Genomic DNA, 6,870 nt, shown 5'->3' on the forward strand with positions numbered 1-6,870 from the left:
GTTTACTAATTGTACTAGTTGAAGTGCAATGCAAGAATCTGAAATGGACAGAGATGTAGAGCATTTGCCTTGAACAGATGATTCTGGGTTCAATTCTGACATGGGGAAAAAAAGCGTGGGAGACATGACAATGAACTTCTACTTACCCACCTCCCTTAGTATATGCTATTTGTCATATACCAACTCTTTACATATATAATAAACCTCTTCAAGGATGTATTTGGCTTAGGACAGCAATCTTCCAAAGGGAATCTTATTTACCATGTCCAGTGCTCCTTATTCTTCCTGCAGATCTAGCTTTTCAAGTGGGACCACTCCACTCCCACCTCAAGTTACTTTAGTCTGGAAGACTCCGCCTCTTGGACTGCACTGGCGCTCAATCACTAGAAAGGACTCGGTTCACTTTTATTTTTGAAGACTAGCTAGCTCGTAGATGGGATTCTGGGTTGACACTTTTCCTTCAGCCCTGTAGCAACATCATTCACTGGCTTATTTATCTTGATTCAGAATTAGCCATCACTCTTATAGATGGTGCTTTTCATGTGCTGGGTATTTGTGTTTTTTTTTTCTCATTCAAGACTTTTGTTTTTCAACAATTCCTTTCTGATGAGCTGACATGTAGATTTCTTCTTGGATTAGTGTTTCTTGTTTGTTTGAAATCAAATCTGGAAATGTTCAGCCATTAGGTTTTGGAGATTTTCTTTTTCCTGTCTCTTCTTTTTCTCGCTTTTGGGCACAATTAAATATTAGACAACTTGATGTTGTCATTGGGGCTCTGATCTTTCCTTCCTCAACCTTTTTTCTCTTTGAGCATCAGTTTAGGTTAAGACAGGGGAGGAAAAAATACCTTCCTCCTCTAGAGACCCTTCTAAGTTCATGGCTGGAGCCCCTATAACAGAAGACAAATAAGAGAAAAGCATACAAACTTATTTAATGTACTGTTGACATGACATGGGAGCCTTTCAGATGAAAAGCCCACAAAGTGATTAAACCAGGGTGTTTTTATATTGCTTGAAGAGTTGTAGGAAAACATGACAGGCCCCAAGTCAAGGGTGTGTACTATAGGAATCAGAGGAAAGAGCAAGGCCTTATTCGTTCGGATTCTTCAGAGGCTGTGCTTTTCCTCTGGGTACTGGAAGATGCATCTCATGATAGGCCTCTAGATCTAAACTAGGGCACATTTTCCAAGTCCTTCCTGCCTTTGCTATTTCTCACATTCCTTCAGTTTGAAATATTCAGTGTGCCAAGTAGCTGTATTGGTGTGCCACTACATCTATAGCTGACTGACCCTTTTTTCATTATGGCTTCAGAGAATTTTTTCAGATCGAGGAATTACTTGGAAACATAAGCAAGTATCACAGTAAGGCAAATCAAAGGACTTTTTTGGCTTCCCTGGGGACATGCAAGTTTACAGGATGCTTTAGTCTATTAAGTTAGTAATAACATCCTTTTAAAAGGCAACATAAATGCTTCAATCGAAAAACAACTTACTGCTCAAAAACACTAACCAGTGGGGTAGAGCGCTAAGCAGTTTGCATGCAGGAAGCCTGGGTTCACTCCCCGGCCACACTGTTTCACACTTTTGGGGGCATCCTCAGAGCAGAGCCAGGGAACAGCCCTTCAGCACAAAACATGAGAAATACTGCTTGCTATCAAAGTCCTTTATTAGTCAAGAATCGTATGCCAAATGCTAATTTGCAATATGTAATAAAGAACAAAAAATGCCTCCCTTATTTTGCAGTTCTAAGACGTGTGTGGGAGCCACGGCAATGCTCAAGGGCTTACTCCTAGCCCTGCGCTCAGGACTCACTCCAGGTAGAGCTCGGGGAATCATACAGAAGACTGAACCCAGCTCAGCTCCGAGTAAGGCCACTCTACCCACTGCAGCTTCTCTCTGCTGTCCCAGTTCTAGTCTACTTTAGGACAGGGTAGAGGAACGGACCACACGTAGCAGTGTTCAGGGTTCACTCCTGGTGGGACTTGGAGAACCATGTAGGATGCCAAGGACCAAACATGGGTTGGCCGCAACAGCCGCTGTACCAGCTCTCCAGCCCAAAACACTACCTTAAAACAAGTTGCTACCTAATAAAATGGCACTCTCTTTTATATTTTTACAATATATTTTTAAATATTAAAAATAAGTTGACTTTTTTAAACACAGTCACTTGCAAGGTAAGTACCTTAACTCATTTTCAGTCCAATCCTAGGATTACTTGGTTTTAATTTTTTCTTGCTTTTTGGGTCACACCTGGAGATGCACAGGGGGTAACTCATGGCTCATGCACTCAGGAATTACTCCTGGCAGTGCTTGGGGAACCATATGGGATGCTGGGAATTGAACTCGGGTTGGCCACGTGCAAGGCAAACGCCTACCTGCTGTGCTATCTCTCCAACCCCTGGTTCTTTCTTTAGATTAGAGAAAATCTCCATTTTATTTGATTTTTGGGCCACAGCTGGCAATGCTTAAGGGCAATTCCTGGCTCTGCACTCAGGAATTTCTCCTGGGGGTGCTCGGAAGCCAGATGGGAAGCCAGAAATCAAATCCAACTCTTGTCATGGAAGATGAGGGCTTTACCCACCATACTCTCCAGCCCCAGATTCTTAAAAAAATTTTTTTAAACACCATGGTTCATAAAGCCGTTCCTAACAGTTGTTTTGGGCATGCAATGTTCCAACACTGATCCCATCACCAGAGTGACTTCCCTTCCACCACTGAACCAGTTTCACAGCCACCCAAGCCCGCCCCTCAGCAGGTGCAAAATAACTTACCAATATTTTTTTTGGCATTTTGGGGGCACACCCTGTAACGCTCAGGTGTTACTCCTGACTCTGCACTCAGGAATTACCCCTGGCGGTGCTTGGGGAACCATATGGGATGACAGGAATTGAAGCCAGGTTGGCCACATGCAAGGTAAACACTCCCCCTTGCACTATCAACTCTGGTCTCCAAAATTCATTTTAAAATCAACTTGCTCCTTTCCCATACATTAAAATCTATACATGCAAATTCCAATAGTTTTCTTGACATCTTGATGCTTTATTATCTATTTTTTGGCCCACACCAGTTTGGGGATGACTCCTGGTAGTACTTAGGGGCCATGAAATACCAGGATATCCTCAGGCGCCCACAAAAATTTAGTCATACAACAGACCTCGGATTTACTAGTGGACTACTTTATTGCTTTGCTGAGGCGGCCATAGGCCAAGGCTGTGGCTGATGCTTCTTTGTTACAAGAACCACCTCTAGGGTCAGGGTTGCTGTGGTCTCTGGGTAGCCTTCTTACCTGGCTTTTTTGGTATGTGGTGAGGACTGCATCCCCAGTGCTCAGGGGTTACTCCTGGCAGTGGATAGACCGTGTGTGGTGTCAGAGATCAAATTTAGGTGGGCTACATGGATCGCAAAAGCCCTATTCCTGAACTCTCCAGCCTGCCTTTGCTCCTGGTTTTCTTGACCTGCACAATAAAAATCAGCCAATCAGGAGGACTTCATGGCTTTCTCCAAGTCTTCATTTCCAAAGGAAAAAAAAAAAGTTGGGGTGGAGCAATAGTACAGCGGGTAGGGCATTTGCCTTGCAGTCAACCTGGGTTCGAGTCCCAGCACCGCATTTGGTCCCCAAACTCGGCCAGGAGTAATTCCTGAGTGCATGAACCAGGAGTAACCCCTGTGCATCACCGGGTATAACCCAAAAAGCAAAAAAAAAAAAAAAAAAAAAAAAAGTAAAACAGTTAAGATGCTTTGTGTGAACTTTCTAAGGAACCGTAGCAATCTGGGGTGACCTCACAGGCAAAAGGATACCAAGCATGGATCTTAGCTATATCCTTACCATCTTTCAAGGATCTTTGGGTTCATCTGAAATTAATGTCCCACCCATTTTCTTAAACTGTTTTAAAAAACTGGTGGGAATGGGGGATACACCAGCTTACCGAGGGGTTCACGTGGTGCTGAGGAAGAATGGCCCAGGGTTCTGTACCATCTCTGGACCTTCTTCAAGTTTAATTTTTTCAAATGGAAATGCACACATCTTTTAAAACATACATTTTGGTTTTTGGTCCACAACCAGTAATGATAAGGGGTCACTCCTGGCCATATAGAGCAATGGGAATTAAACCCAGATTCAAATGGGCACTGGTGGAGGGATGGGTATTTGATCATCGTATAATTGAAACCCAAGCACAAAATTGTGTAAGTCTGCAACTGTACCTCATGATGTCTATTTAAAAAAAAAAACCCAGATTCAGTGTGAAGACAAGCATGCCACCCACTCTCTAGACTCCAGCCCAAGTTGTGCACATTTTAATAAATCAATTATTACCATTGGGCTTCCTTAACAATGTTACCGGCCAGATACCACAGGGTTTCAAATACTTGCCCTTGCACCTGGTGACCACGGTTTGATCCTTGCATATGACCCTAAGCATATCCAGGAGTAGCCTCTGCCCAAGCCCCAACCACTCAAATGAAGTTTCTAGTATTTTGGCACTGCTAAGTCAAACTTGTCCTGAGGTTAACTTCTTGCTGGCACCACAGTGTTCGCTGTGGTTGAGAGTGCAGTAAGCACCTATGTATGTGTCAGGCACTACTTGAGACCTGTGTGGACCAAAGGGCAAAGGCAAGCTTCTTCACATGTTCCCATGTTGAGGGACCATCTCCCTGGAGGCCTCTGACATAAGGTGGATAGTCCTCATCGACCAGCACTTCTGTTGATGGGGGAAGGGCGTTCCAGCCACATTCTGGTAGTGGTCCACACAGGTTGCAAAAGATTAAGGCATCTATCTTACCCTCAAGTTAAGTTCTCCATTTTCCAGTCCCCCCAGACAAGTGCTGGAGCTGCCCCCCACCCCGAAGTCTGCCCAGATCTTAAGATTAAAGCGATTTCCAAGCAGATATGAGGGGCTCAGCTATGCGGAAATGAACTGAGGGACACAGGGCTTGATTTCCACAAGCAGCAGTTCAGTCCGGCTCAGAGTGGGAGACAGGTGGGGAGCCCTTCTCAGTTTGACAAGGAAGGGAAAAAAGAACAGCAGGGCACTTTGCCACACCTACTGAAGGGAAAAGATGCCAAGGATGTTAGGGAATGAAATGTGGGTAATGAGTTCCTGGAGAAGACTCAAGACAACTTTCACACGAGGCCTGAATCGGAGTCTCCTCTAGATTCCATTGTTCATGCTGAATACTCTGGAGCTGCCCAGAGCACGCTATGCAGGGCTGCGGGTGGAACCTGGGCCTGTGAGACAAGCAAGCACCTTACACCCTGTACTAAGCATTCCATTAATCTTAAGGTTTCCTCTGTATCGCAAGCAGCTGTTTTCACATCCCTGCAGATGTGCTGCCACCTGCTGGCTGACAGGAACAGTAGCACTTGCTAAATGGAACTGGATTCTCTAAAATGGCTCCAAGATTCCGCCTCCAGAATTCTGGTATAAGCCACAGAGAAAGCACAAGTTCAAGATGCTGGCACAACTAATTCCGAAATGCAATCCCGAGGGCCCCTCTGGCCCTACAGCAGGGTAACCCCCACCCAAGGTTCGTGGTCACTGCACAGGAAATCACAAAATTGACCAAGAACTGCTCTGTAGGCTTCTAGACTGCAGCTGTGGCACATCTAGTACACTGTGAGTGCCAAGAACCAAATACTTTTCCGGAATGAGCTTATTTACATGGCAAGTCAGTTCACACTCTAAATTTTCCACCAGAGCGTTGCTCTACAAAGAACCCAAAGTCCTGTATGTCAACTCCTCCATGCAAGTCTTCCTCCCCCTCCAGCTGCTCTAGGGTCAGACTGGAGCATTCCTAACTCATGTTCCCAGACAGCTTATCACACAGACCAGCAGTCGAGCAGCAGCCAAGGGAGATAGTACCACTTAGCACAAGGTTCTAGGATTTCCCAAAGACCCAATGCACAGGTCCCTCAAGACTTAAAGAGAAAGGAGTTAAGTCTAAATCCAATTCCACGAGAAGTAATTTAGGACTCACCACCCTGCAAATAGTAACAATCTTGACAGTGCCAGGGATTCTGATTCAAGGCAGGTCTCAGTGTTAAGTTCAGTCTAAGTCACCTTTTTTGGGAATACCAGTACTTTTGTTATTTCCACTAGTTAGATGGCAATAAGCATTAAGACGCAGGGATTCGGGCTTGAATCTTAAGGTAATATTGCTTAAAGGGCTGGAAATCTTATTTGGCAAGATGGGACCTGGGCTCCATCCCTGGCACCACCATTACCCCCCAACACTGCAGGAAGTGGTGGTGAGGTATGGCCAGAAAACAAACCCAGAAAAACTTTTCTACAGTGATGGGTGGGTAGGGGGGGGTCCTACATTGCATCAAAAATGCCTCACCTTAGATCGCCTAGCCTTTACCCTGTTGGAAAGGGGTCAGGGGAAAGGGAGACGCTCATCACCAGTTCCCCTTTTATTATTCCTAGAGCTAAACTTAATACACCGGGTCAAGTTCAGCTGAGGTGGGAAGACGTCACAGTCCACAGCCTCCACTGGTCCATTCCCACCGCGTGAACGCTAGCCACCACTGTCAATTCCAGATCCAGACTCACGCCCTTGGCTGCTCGTTGTCTACAGAAACTGACCAAGTGCTCTTGCCTTCCGTTCCAGAGGCACCGCTGCAGGACACTTCATCTTCAGGCCCGGTGCGAGTGGTGTCAGCCACAGCACACTTCCAACAACACACGGCCCAGCAGCAGCACACACAGGGCTCAAGTGGTTCCGCTCACTGATCACTGCACCAAATCTTCCAGCCAGAATACTTGAACTCAAAGCATCAAGCACGGCTGTTAAGAGTAGGCGGACCTGGATGCGATGGAGTTGGCCTTGCCAATGCTCCACCCCCTACCAACTAGTAAGTACAAGTCTGGCAC

This window comes from Sorex fumeus, unplaced genomic scaffold (genome assembly GCF_029834395.1).
Source record: "Sorex fumeus unplaced genomic scaffold, SorFum_2.1 ptg000005l, whole genome shotgun sequence".
Taxonomy (NCBI): domain Eukaryota; kingdom Metazoa; phylum Chordata; class Mammalia; order Eulipotyphla; family Soricidae; genus Sorex; species Sorex fumeus.